At 41.9% G+C, this 10,390-nt stretch overlaps 1 non-coding gene across 1 annotated transcript; it reads left to right on the forward strand.

The window, feature by feature from the left end:
- The first annotated feature begins 6,802 nt into the window (after positions 1 to 6,802).
- On the forward strand, positions 6,803 to 6,891 carry trnap-agg (transfer RNA proline (anticodon AGG)). The gene is given in 2 exon segments: positions 6,803 to 6,838; positions 6,856 to 6,891. It is a non-coding gene; the product is annotated as a tRNA-Pro (tRNA).
- Positions 6,892 to 10,390: the final 3,499 nt, after the last annotated feature.

Raw genomic sequence — 10,390 nt, forward strand, 5'->3', positions numbered from 1 at the left:
AGGATGATATGAACTGCCTGCAACAGGACAATGATAGGCTAGCAGAATGGGCAGACAGGTGGCAGATGGAATTTAATAGTGACAAGTGTGAGGTGATGTATTTTGGCATAAGGAATAGGGAGAGGCAATATATACTTAATGGCACAGTTCTCAAGAGTGTGCTGGAATATAGGGACTTGGGGTTCATGTGCATCAATCTTTGAAGGTGGAAAGTCATATTGCGAGAGTGGTTCGCAAAGCATATGGGATCTTGGGCTTTATAAGTAGAGGTATTGAGTACAAAAGCAGGGAAGTTATGCTGAACCATTATAAAACTCTGGTTAGGCCCCAATTGGAGTGTTGCTTCCAGTTCTGCTCAGCAGACTTTAGAAAGAATGTGAGGGTCCTTGAGAGGACGCAGAGGCGATTTACCAGAATGGATCCAGGGATGGGGGATTTTGGTTACAAGGTTAGGTTGGAAAAGCTTGGATTATTCTGCCTATATCAAAGGAGATTAGTGGAGAATTGATAGAGGTGTAAAACACCTCTAGAGAGCAGGCCATCCTGGACTGGGTATTGTGTAATGAGAAAGGATTAGTTAACAATCTTGTTGTGTGGGGTCCCTTGGGGAAGTGCGCCCATAATATGATAAAATTCTTCATTAAGATGGAGAGTGAGAGAGTTGATTCCGAGACTCGGGTCCTGAATCTAAACAAAGGAAACTATGAAGGTATGAGGCGGGAGTTGGTTATGATAGATTGGGGAACGTTACTTAAAGGGTTGACAGTGGATAGGCAATGGCTAGCATTTAAAGAGCGCATGGATGAAATACAACAATTGTTCATTCCTGTCTGTGCAAAAGTAAAACAGGAAGGGTGGCTCAACTGTGGCTTACAAAAGAAATTAAGGAAAGTATTAGATCCAAGGAGGAGAAATATAAAATGGTCAGAACAAGCAGCAAACCTGAAGATTGTGAGCAGTTTGGAATTTAGCAGAGGAGGACTAAAGGATTGATTAAGAAGGGGGAAATAGAGTATGAGAGTAAGCTAGCAAAGAACATAAAAACAGACTGTAAAAGCTTCTATAGATATGTGTAGAGAAAAAGATTAGTGAAGACAAATGTGGGCCCCTTACAGTCAGAAACGGGGGAATTTATAATGGGGAACAAAGAAATGGCAGACCAATTAAATACATACTTTGGATCTGTCTTCTGAAAGGAGGATACAAATTATCTCCCAGAAATGTTGGGGAACATAGGGTCTAGTGAGAAGGAGGAACTGTATGAAATCAATATTAGTAGGGAATGTTTGGGAAATTGATGGGATTGAAGGCCGATAAATCCCCAGGGCCTGATAATCTACATCCCAGAGTACTTAAGGAAGTGGCCCTTGAAATAGCAGATGCATTTCTGGTCTTTTTTCAAAATTCTATCGACTCTGGAACAGTTCCAATGGATTGGACGGTAGTTAATGTAACTCCGCTATTTAAAAAAAGAGGCAGAAAGAAAACAGCGAATTATATACCGGTTAGCCTGACATCAGTCGTGGGGAAAATGCTGGAGTCCATTATAAAAGATGTAATAGCAGAGTGCAATAATAACTCGTCTCCACTCCTAGTATTTCTAAATCCCACACATTCACTATAATGTGAACAATTATTTCCTGTTGTGTCTCTCTCAGATTTGTAAACTTCACTGTATTGGAGTGAGGTGACATCTACTGGCGGGAAGCCAGAACTGCAATCAAGCAGCAGAAACTCCACAGTCTGTCAGGGTTAAAGAAACATTGCAATGTGAGGATCCAGCGAAGTGGTTTGATTGGGTAGATGGAGACATGATTCCACTTGTGGTGGTGTCTGAAGCAAAGGCCAGAAATACAAAATTGTCATTAATAAAAGAAATGAGGAATTCATGAAAAATGTAGTAACGTAGTGAATGGTTAGAATGTGGATAGAATAGAAAGTGAGATTGGATGGACAGAAGCAGTCTGAAAGGATGGCTGAAACAAAAGGTGAGTGCCCAGAAACATTAACTGTGTTTCTCACAGCACAGATGCTGCCAGAGCTGCTGAACATTTCCAGCACTTTCTGTTTTTATTTCAGCATTTGCAGGATGTTGCTTTGATCTGAAAACAAATGGTTGATTGGCTGGGGGGTTCCAGTGAAATTCCACAGCAGCTAATAAAGCTTGACTTGTCAGTGGCTCGTTGGTCTAGGGGTATGATTCTCGCTTAGGGTGTATGGTTAATTAACATGCGAGAGATCCTGGGTTTAAATCCCAGACGAGCCCTGGTCTGCTGGCATTTTTAGATTAAGGTTATCTATTGGTTTCAGCCTTGCAGAAGTTGGAATTGACTTCCATCCGGAGCTGGCTTGAGGACCAGACAACTGGATTAAAAGAGCTTGTCGACAAAATTGCAATTAACTGAATGTACAGATAGCCAAGTGGGAATACAAAGTTGTTGCTGTAATTGTGACCTGACTCCAAAAACAACAGGACTGGGTTCTGGACTGGAATGGAATGGAATTCTTCAGTGTTTCTGTTGTTTGGCTTGCATTGACTCATCGATTTTCTTGTTTTTCACTTTGTCGATGCCTTTGAATAATTGTGCATCCTTCTTCAGGGTGTCTTCTTTCACCAGGTAGTTCTGACCTCCGATGATGTTGATTGTAATCAGCTTCAATTCGCTGATAGTTTTTTAAGTGAGCAGATTTCCTTTGCTTGAGTCTACAACATGGAACTCAGTCTGACATGTGGACCCATGGGAGGATTTGAATGCCATCCCTGCGTTGGAGTTGCATCCATCCAATAAGAGACCGAGTAGAAGTGACAGTTCTGTGAGTCGAATATGAGACTTTTAATGGCAGGGTTGTGAGTTTGAGTGCCATTCTGTTTTTCCCTTTTTTAAGGCTTCATGAGCAGAGAGTACAGGGAGTGTTTGAAATGAGCAAGTCTCGCTTTGATTCAGGACTCTTACCTCTCAGCAGCATCTCACTATGAAAGATTGAATTTGATCTCATTTCATTCTCAGCTCGGGGTCTGTGCGGCTCAGTGGCACTTCTGGCTGTCTCCCGCTTCACAATCCAACAGTACTGAGAAAGCAATGGGGAATATTACTCACATGTTGTGTTCTTTAATTTTTTGGAAAACTTGAATGTATGTATTTTCTTCCAAAACAAGGACACCAAGCCTCTGTTAATATAGGGCTGAAATAGCTCAGTTGGGAGACCGTTAGACTGAAGTTCTAAAGATCCCTGTTTCAATCCCGGGTTTCAGCAATTTCGCTTCCTTATGTGTCCCTTGCCTTGGTTCTGATTTTCCAGTTGCACAATTTACTTTGAGATTATTTACCAAGCACCAGTGGATTGAATTTGAGAAACAACACAGAATCATTTACAGCACAGAAGGTGGTCATTTGGCCTATCACGTCCATGCTGGCTCTCCCCGGAGCTATCTCGTCAGTTCCACTCACCAGCTCGATCCCTTTCCTCCTGCAAGTTTCTTTCCTTCAAGTATCCATCCAATTTCCTTTTCAAATCATTGATTGTCTCTGCTTCCACCACACTCGTGCGCCAAGACATTACCACCCACAACATAAAAAATTCCACCTCATCAAGGATGGGAAATACTTACATCTTCTATATTTGCTTATTCTCTATTTCGATGAGAATAGACTGGCAGTCAACATGAAAGGAAACCCAAAAATCTTCGAGCAGCATGTAAATGATAAGTGGGTAGTAAGAGGTTGAGTCGGGCCTATTAGGGACAAAAAGGATAACATAAGCTTAGAGGTGCAGGGCAATGTTAATCTACTTAATGAGTACTTTGCATCAGTGATCACTAAGGAAGTGGAATTTGACAAAATATCAGTTGAAGTGAAGAAAGTAGAGGCAATGGAGAGAGTACAAATTAGGAGAGGGAGGTACTAAAAAGGCTGGCTGTGCTTAGGGAAGATAAATCACCTGGTCCGGATGGCTCACATCCCAGGTTGCGAAAGGAAATGCGGATGCAGATAATGCAAGGGCTTGCTATAATCTTCCAATCTTCCCTGGATACGGGGGAGGTGCCAGAGGATTAAACAGTGGCAAATGCGACACCCTTATTCAAGAAAGGGTGTAAGGACAGTCCGGGTAACTACAGGCCAGTTAGATTAACAGCAGCGGTGGGTAAGGTTTTAGAAAGAATAATCAGGGTAAAAAATCAACAGTCACTTGGAGAGGTTCGAGTTAATTAAGGAGAGTGAGCATGGATTTATAAAAGGGAGTTCATGCTTGACTAATCTAACTGCATTTTTTGATGAACTAACAGAGCAGGTTGATGAAGGGAATGCAGTGGATGTTGTTTATTTGGATTTTAAGGAAGCGTTTGACAAGGTACCACATAAAAGGGCGGTTAACAAAATTGAGGTTCGTGGTATAGGAGGGTCAGTGTCCAATTGGATAGAAAATTGGTTTAAGGACAGAAAACAGCGAGTCTTATTAAATGGTTCTTGGTCAGACTGGAGGATAGTCGACAGTGGTGTTCCCCAATGGTCAGTGCTAGAACCACTGCTTTTTTTGCTCAAGGTAATTGACTTGGATCTTGGAATACAGAGTAGAATCTCAAAATATCCCGATGACAACAAACTTGGAGGAGCGGCAAACAGTGAGGATGATATGAACTGCCTGCAACAGGACAGTGATAGGCTAGCGGAAAGGGCAGACAGGTGGCAGATGGAATTTAATAGTGACAAGTGTGAGGTGATGTATTTTGGCATAAGGAATAGGGAGAGGCAATATATACTTAATGGCACAGTTCTAAAGAGTGTTCTGGAATAGAGGGACTTGGGGTTCATGTGCATCAAGCTTTGAAGGTGGCAAGTCATATTGCGAGAGTGGTTCGCAAAGCATATGGGATCTTGGGCTTTATAAATAGAGGCATTGAGTACAAAAGCAGGGAAGTTATGCTGAACCATTATAAAACTCTGGTTAGGCCCCAATTGGAGTGTTGCTTCCAGTTCTGCTCAGCAGACTTTAGAAAGAATGTGAGGGTCCTTGAGAGGACGCAGAGGCGATTTACCAGAATGGATCCAGGGATGGGGGATTTTAGTTACAAGGTTAGGTTGGAAAAGCTAAGATTATTCTGCCTATATCAAAGGAGATTGAGTGGAGAATTGATAGAGGTGTAAAACACCTCTAGAGAACAGTCCATCCTGGACTGGGTATTGTGTAATGAGAAAGGATTAGTTAACAATCTTGTTGTGTGGGGTCCCTTGGGGAAGTGCGCCCATAATATGATAAAATTCTTCATTAAGATGGAGAGTGAGAGAGTTGATTCCGAGACTCGGGTCCTGAATCTAAACAAAGGAAACTATGAAGGTATGAGGCGGGAGTTGGCTATGATAGATTGGGGAATGTTACTTAAAGGGTTGACAGTGGATAGGCAATGGCTAGCATTTAAAGAGCGCATGGATGAATTACAACAATTGTTCATTCCTGTCTGTGCAAAAGTAAAACAGGAAGGGTGGCTCAACTGTGGCTTACAAAAGAAATTAAGGAAAGTATTAGATCCAAGGAGGAGAAATATAAAATGGCCAGAACAAGCAGCAAACCTGAAGATTGTGAGCAGTTTGGAATTTAGCAGAGGAGGACAAAAGGATTGATTAAGAAGGGGGAAATAGAGTATGAGAGTAAGCTAGCAGAGAACATAAAAACTGACTGTAAAAGCTTCTATAGATAGGTGTAGAGAAAAAGATTAGTGAAGGCAAATGTGGGCCCCTTACAGTCAGAAACGGGGGAATTTATAATGGGGAACAAAGAAATGGCAGACCAATTAAATACATACTTTGGATCTGTCTTCACAAAGGAGGATACAAATTATCTCCCAGAAATGTTGGGGAACATAGGGTCTAATGAGAAGGAGGAACTGTATGAAATCAGTATTAGCAGGGATTGTTTGGGAAATTGATGGGATTGAAGATCGATAAATCCCCAGGGCCTGATAATCTACATCCCAGAGTAATTAAGGAAGTGGCCCTTGAAATAGCAGATGCATTTCTGGTCTTTTTTCAAAATTCTATCGACTCTGGAACAGTTCCAATGGATTGGACGGTAGTTAATGTAACTCCGCTATTTAAAAAAAGAAGCAGAAAGAAAACAGCGAATTATATACCGGTTAGCCTGACATCAGTCGTGGGGAAAATGCTGGAGTCCATTATAAAAAATGTAATAGCAGAGTGCAAAAATAACTCGTCTCCACTCCTAGTATTTCTAAATCCCACACATTCACTAGAATGTGAACAATTATTTCCTGTTGTGTCTCTCTCAGATTTGTAAACTTCACTGTATTGGAGTGAGGTGACATCTACTGGCGGGAAGCCAGAAACACAGTCAAGCAGCAGAAACTCCTCAGTCTGTCAGGGTTCAAGAAACATTGCAATGTGAGGATCCAGCGAAGTGGTTTGATTGGGTAGATGGAGACATGATTCCACTTGTGGTGGTGTCTGAAGCAAAGGCCAGAAATACAAAATTGTCATTAATAAAAGAAGTGAGGAATTCATGAAAAATGTAGTAACGTAGTGAATGATTAGAATGTGGATAGAATAGAAAGTGAGATTGGATGGACAGAAGCAGTCTGAAAGGATGGCTGAAACAAAAGGTGAGTGCCCTGAAACGTTAACTGTGTTTCTCACAGCACAGATGCTGCCAGAGCTGCTGAACATTTCCAGCACTTTCTGTTTTTATTTCAGCATTTGCAGGATGTTGCTTTGATCTGAAAAAAAATTTATGATTGGCTGGGGGGTTCCAGTGAAATTCCACAGCAGCTAATGAAGCCTGATCTGTCAGTGGCTCGTTGGTCTAGGGGTATGATTTTCGCTTAGGGAGTATGGTTAATTCACATGCGAGAGATCCCGGGTTCAAGTCCCGGACGAGCCCTGGTCTGCTGGCATTTTTAGATTAAGGTTATCTGTTGGTTTCAGCCTTGCAGAAGGTGGAATTGACTTCCAAACGGAGCTGGCTTGAGGACCAGACAACTGGATTCAAAGAGCTTGTCGACAAAATTGCAATTAACTGAATGTGCAGACAGCCAAGTAGGAATAGAAAGATGTTGCTGTCGTTGTGACCTGACTCCAAAAACTGCAGGACTGGGTTCTGGACTAGAATGGAATGGAATTCTTCAGTGTTACTGTTGTTTGGCTTGCATTGACTCATCGATTTTCTTTTTTTTCACTTTGTCGATGCCTTTGAATAATTGTGGATCCTTCTTCAGGGTGTCTCCTTTCACCAGGTCGTTCTGACCTCTGATGATGTTGATTGTAATCAGCTTCAATTCGCTGATAGTTTTGGAAGTGAGCAGATTACCTTTGCTTGAGTCTACAACATGGAACTCAGTCTGACATGTGGACCCATGGGAGGATTTGAATGCCATCCCTGCGTTGGAGTTGCATCCATCCAATAAGAGACCGAGTAGAAGTGACAGTTCTGTCAGTCGAATATGAGACTTTTAATGGCAGGGTTGTGAGTTTGAGTGCCATTCTGTTTTTCCCTTTTTTAAGGCTTCATGAGCAGAGAGTACAGGGAGTGTTTGAAATCAGCAAGTCTCCCTTTGATTCAGGACTCTTACCTCTCAGCAGCATCTCACTATGAAAGATTGAATTTGATCTCATTTCATTCTCAGCTCGGGGTCTGTGCGGCTCAGTGGCACTTCTGGCTGTCTCCCGCTTCACAATCCATCAGTTCTGAAAAAGCAATGGGGAATATTACTCACATGTTGTGTTCTTTAATTTTTTGGAAATCTTGAATGTATGTATTTTCTTCCAAAACAAGAACACCAAGCCACTGTTGACGTAGGGCTGAAATAGCGCAGTTGGGAGAGCATTAGACTGAAGATGTACAAGTCCCTGATTCAATCCCGGGTTTCAGCAATTTCGCTTCTTTATGTGTCCCTTGCCTTGGTTCTGATTTTCCAGTTGCACAATTTACTTTGAGATTATTTACCAAGCACCATTGGATTGAATTTGAGAAACAACACAGAATCATTTACAACATAGAAGGTGGTCATTTGGCCTATCACGTCCATGCTGGCTCTCCCCGGAGCAATCTAGTCAGTTCCACTCACCAGCTCGATCCCTTTCCTCCTGCAAGTTTCTTTCCTTCAAGTATCCATCCAATTTCCTTTTCAAATCATTGATTGTCTCTGCTTCCACCACACTCGTGGACCAAGACATTACCACCCACAACATAAAAAATTCCACCTCATCAAGGATGGGAAATACTTACATCTTCTATATTTGCTTATTCTCTATTTCTATGAGAATAGACTGGCAGTCAACATGAAAGGAAACCCAAAAATCTTCGAGCAGCATGTAAATGATAAGTGGGTAGTAAGAGGTTGAGTCGGGCCCATTAGGGACAAAAAGGATAATATAAGCTTAGAGGTGCAGGGCAATGTTAATCTACTTAATGAGTACTTTGCATCAGTGATCACTAAGGAAGTGGAATTTGACAAAATATCAGCTGAAGTGAACAAAGTAGAGGCAATGGAGAGAGTACAAATTAGGAGAGGGAGGTACTAAAAAGGCTGGCTGTGCTTAGGGAAGATAAATCACCTGGTCCGGATGGCTCACATCCCAGGTTGCGAAAGGAAATGTGGATGCAGATAACGGAAGGGCTTGCTATAATCTTCCAATCTTCCCTGGATACGGGGGAGGTGCCAGAGGATTAAACAGTGGCAAATGCGGCACCCTTATTCAAGAAAGGGTGTAAGGACAGTCCGGGTAACTACAGGCCAGTTAGATTAACAGCAGCGGTGGGTAAGGTTTTAGAAAGGATAATCAGGGTAAAAAATCAACAGTCACTTGGAGAGGTTCGAGTTAATTAAGGAGAGTGAGCATGGATTTATAAATGGGAGTTCATGCTTGACTAATCTAACTGCATTTTTTGCTGAACTAACAGAGCAGGTTGATGAAGGGAATGCAGTGGATGTTGTTTATATGGATTTTAAGGAAGCGTTTGACAAGGTACCACATAAAAGTGCGGTTAACAAAATTGAGGTTCGTTGTATAGGAGGGTCAGTGTCCAATTGGATAGAAAATTGTTTTAAGGACAGAAAACAGCGAGTCTTATTAAATGGTTCTTTGTCAGACTGGAGGATAGTCGACAGTGGTGTTCCCCAAGGGTCAGTGCTAGAACCACTGCTTTTTTTGCTCAAGGTAATTGACTTGGATCTTGGAATACAGAGTAGAATCTCAAAATATCCCGATGACAACAAACTTGGAGGAGCGGCAAACAGTGAGGATGATATGAACTTCCTGCAACAGGACAGTGATAGGCTAGCAGAATGGGCAGACAGGTGGCAGATGGAATTTAATAGTGACAAGTGTGAGGTGATGTAAAGGAATAGGGAGAGGCAATATATACTTAATGGCACAGTTCTAAAGAGTGTGCTGGAATAGAGGAACTTGGGGTTCATATGCATCAATCTTTGAAGGTGGCAAGACATATTGCGAGAGTGGTTCGCAAAGCATATGGGATCTTGGGCTTTACAAATAGAGGCATTGAGTACAAAAGCAGGGAAGTTATGCTGAACCATTATAAATCTCTGGTTAGGCCCCAATTGGAGTGTTGCTTCCAGTTCTGCTCAGCAGACTTCAGAAAGAATGTCAGGGTCCTTGAGAGGACGCAGAGGTGATTTACCAGAATGGATCCAGGGATGGGGGATTTTAGTTACAAGGTTAGGTTGGAAAAGATAGGATTATTCTGCCTATATCAAAGGAGATTGAGTGGAGAATTGATAGAGGTGTATAACACCTCTAGAGAACAGGCCATCCTGGACTGGGTATTGTGTAATGAGAAAGGATTAGTTAACAATCTTGTTGTGTGGGGTCCCTTGGGGAAGTGCGCCCATAATATGATAAAATTCTTCATTAAGATGGATTGTGAGAGAGTTGATTCCGAGACTCGGGTCCTGAATCTAAATAAAGGAAACTATGAAGGTATGAGGCGGGAGTTGGCTATGATAGATTGGGGAACGTTACTTAAAGGGTTGACAGTGGATAGGCAATGGCTAGCATTTAAAGAGCGCATGGATGAATTACAACAATTGTTCATTCCTGTCTGTGCAAAAGTAAAACAGGAAGGGTGGCTCAACTGTGGCTTACAAAAGAAATTAAGGAAAGTATTAGATCCAAGGAGGAGAAATATAAAATGGCCAGAACAAGCAGCAAACCTGAAGATTGTGAGCAGTTTGGAATTTAGCAGAGGAGGACAAAAGGATTGATTAAGAAGGGGGAAATAGAGTATGAGAGTAAGCTAGCAGAGAACACAAAAGCTGACTGTAAAAGTTTCTATAGATATGTGTAGAGAAAAAGATTAGTGCAGACAAATGTGGGCCCCTTACAGTCAGAAACGGGGGAATTTATAATGGGGAACAAAG

This window comes from Heterodontus francisci, chromosome 28 (assembly GCF_036365525.1).
Source record: "Heterodontus francisci isolate sHetFra1 chromosome 28, sHetFra1.hap1, whole genome shotgun sequence".
NCBI classification, from domain to species: domain Eukaryota; kingdom Metazoa; phylum Chordata; class Chondrichthyes; order Heterodontiformes; family Heterodontidae; genus Heterodontus; species Heterodontus francisci.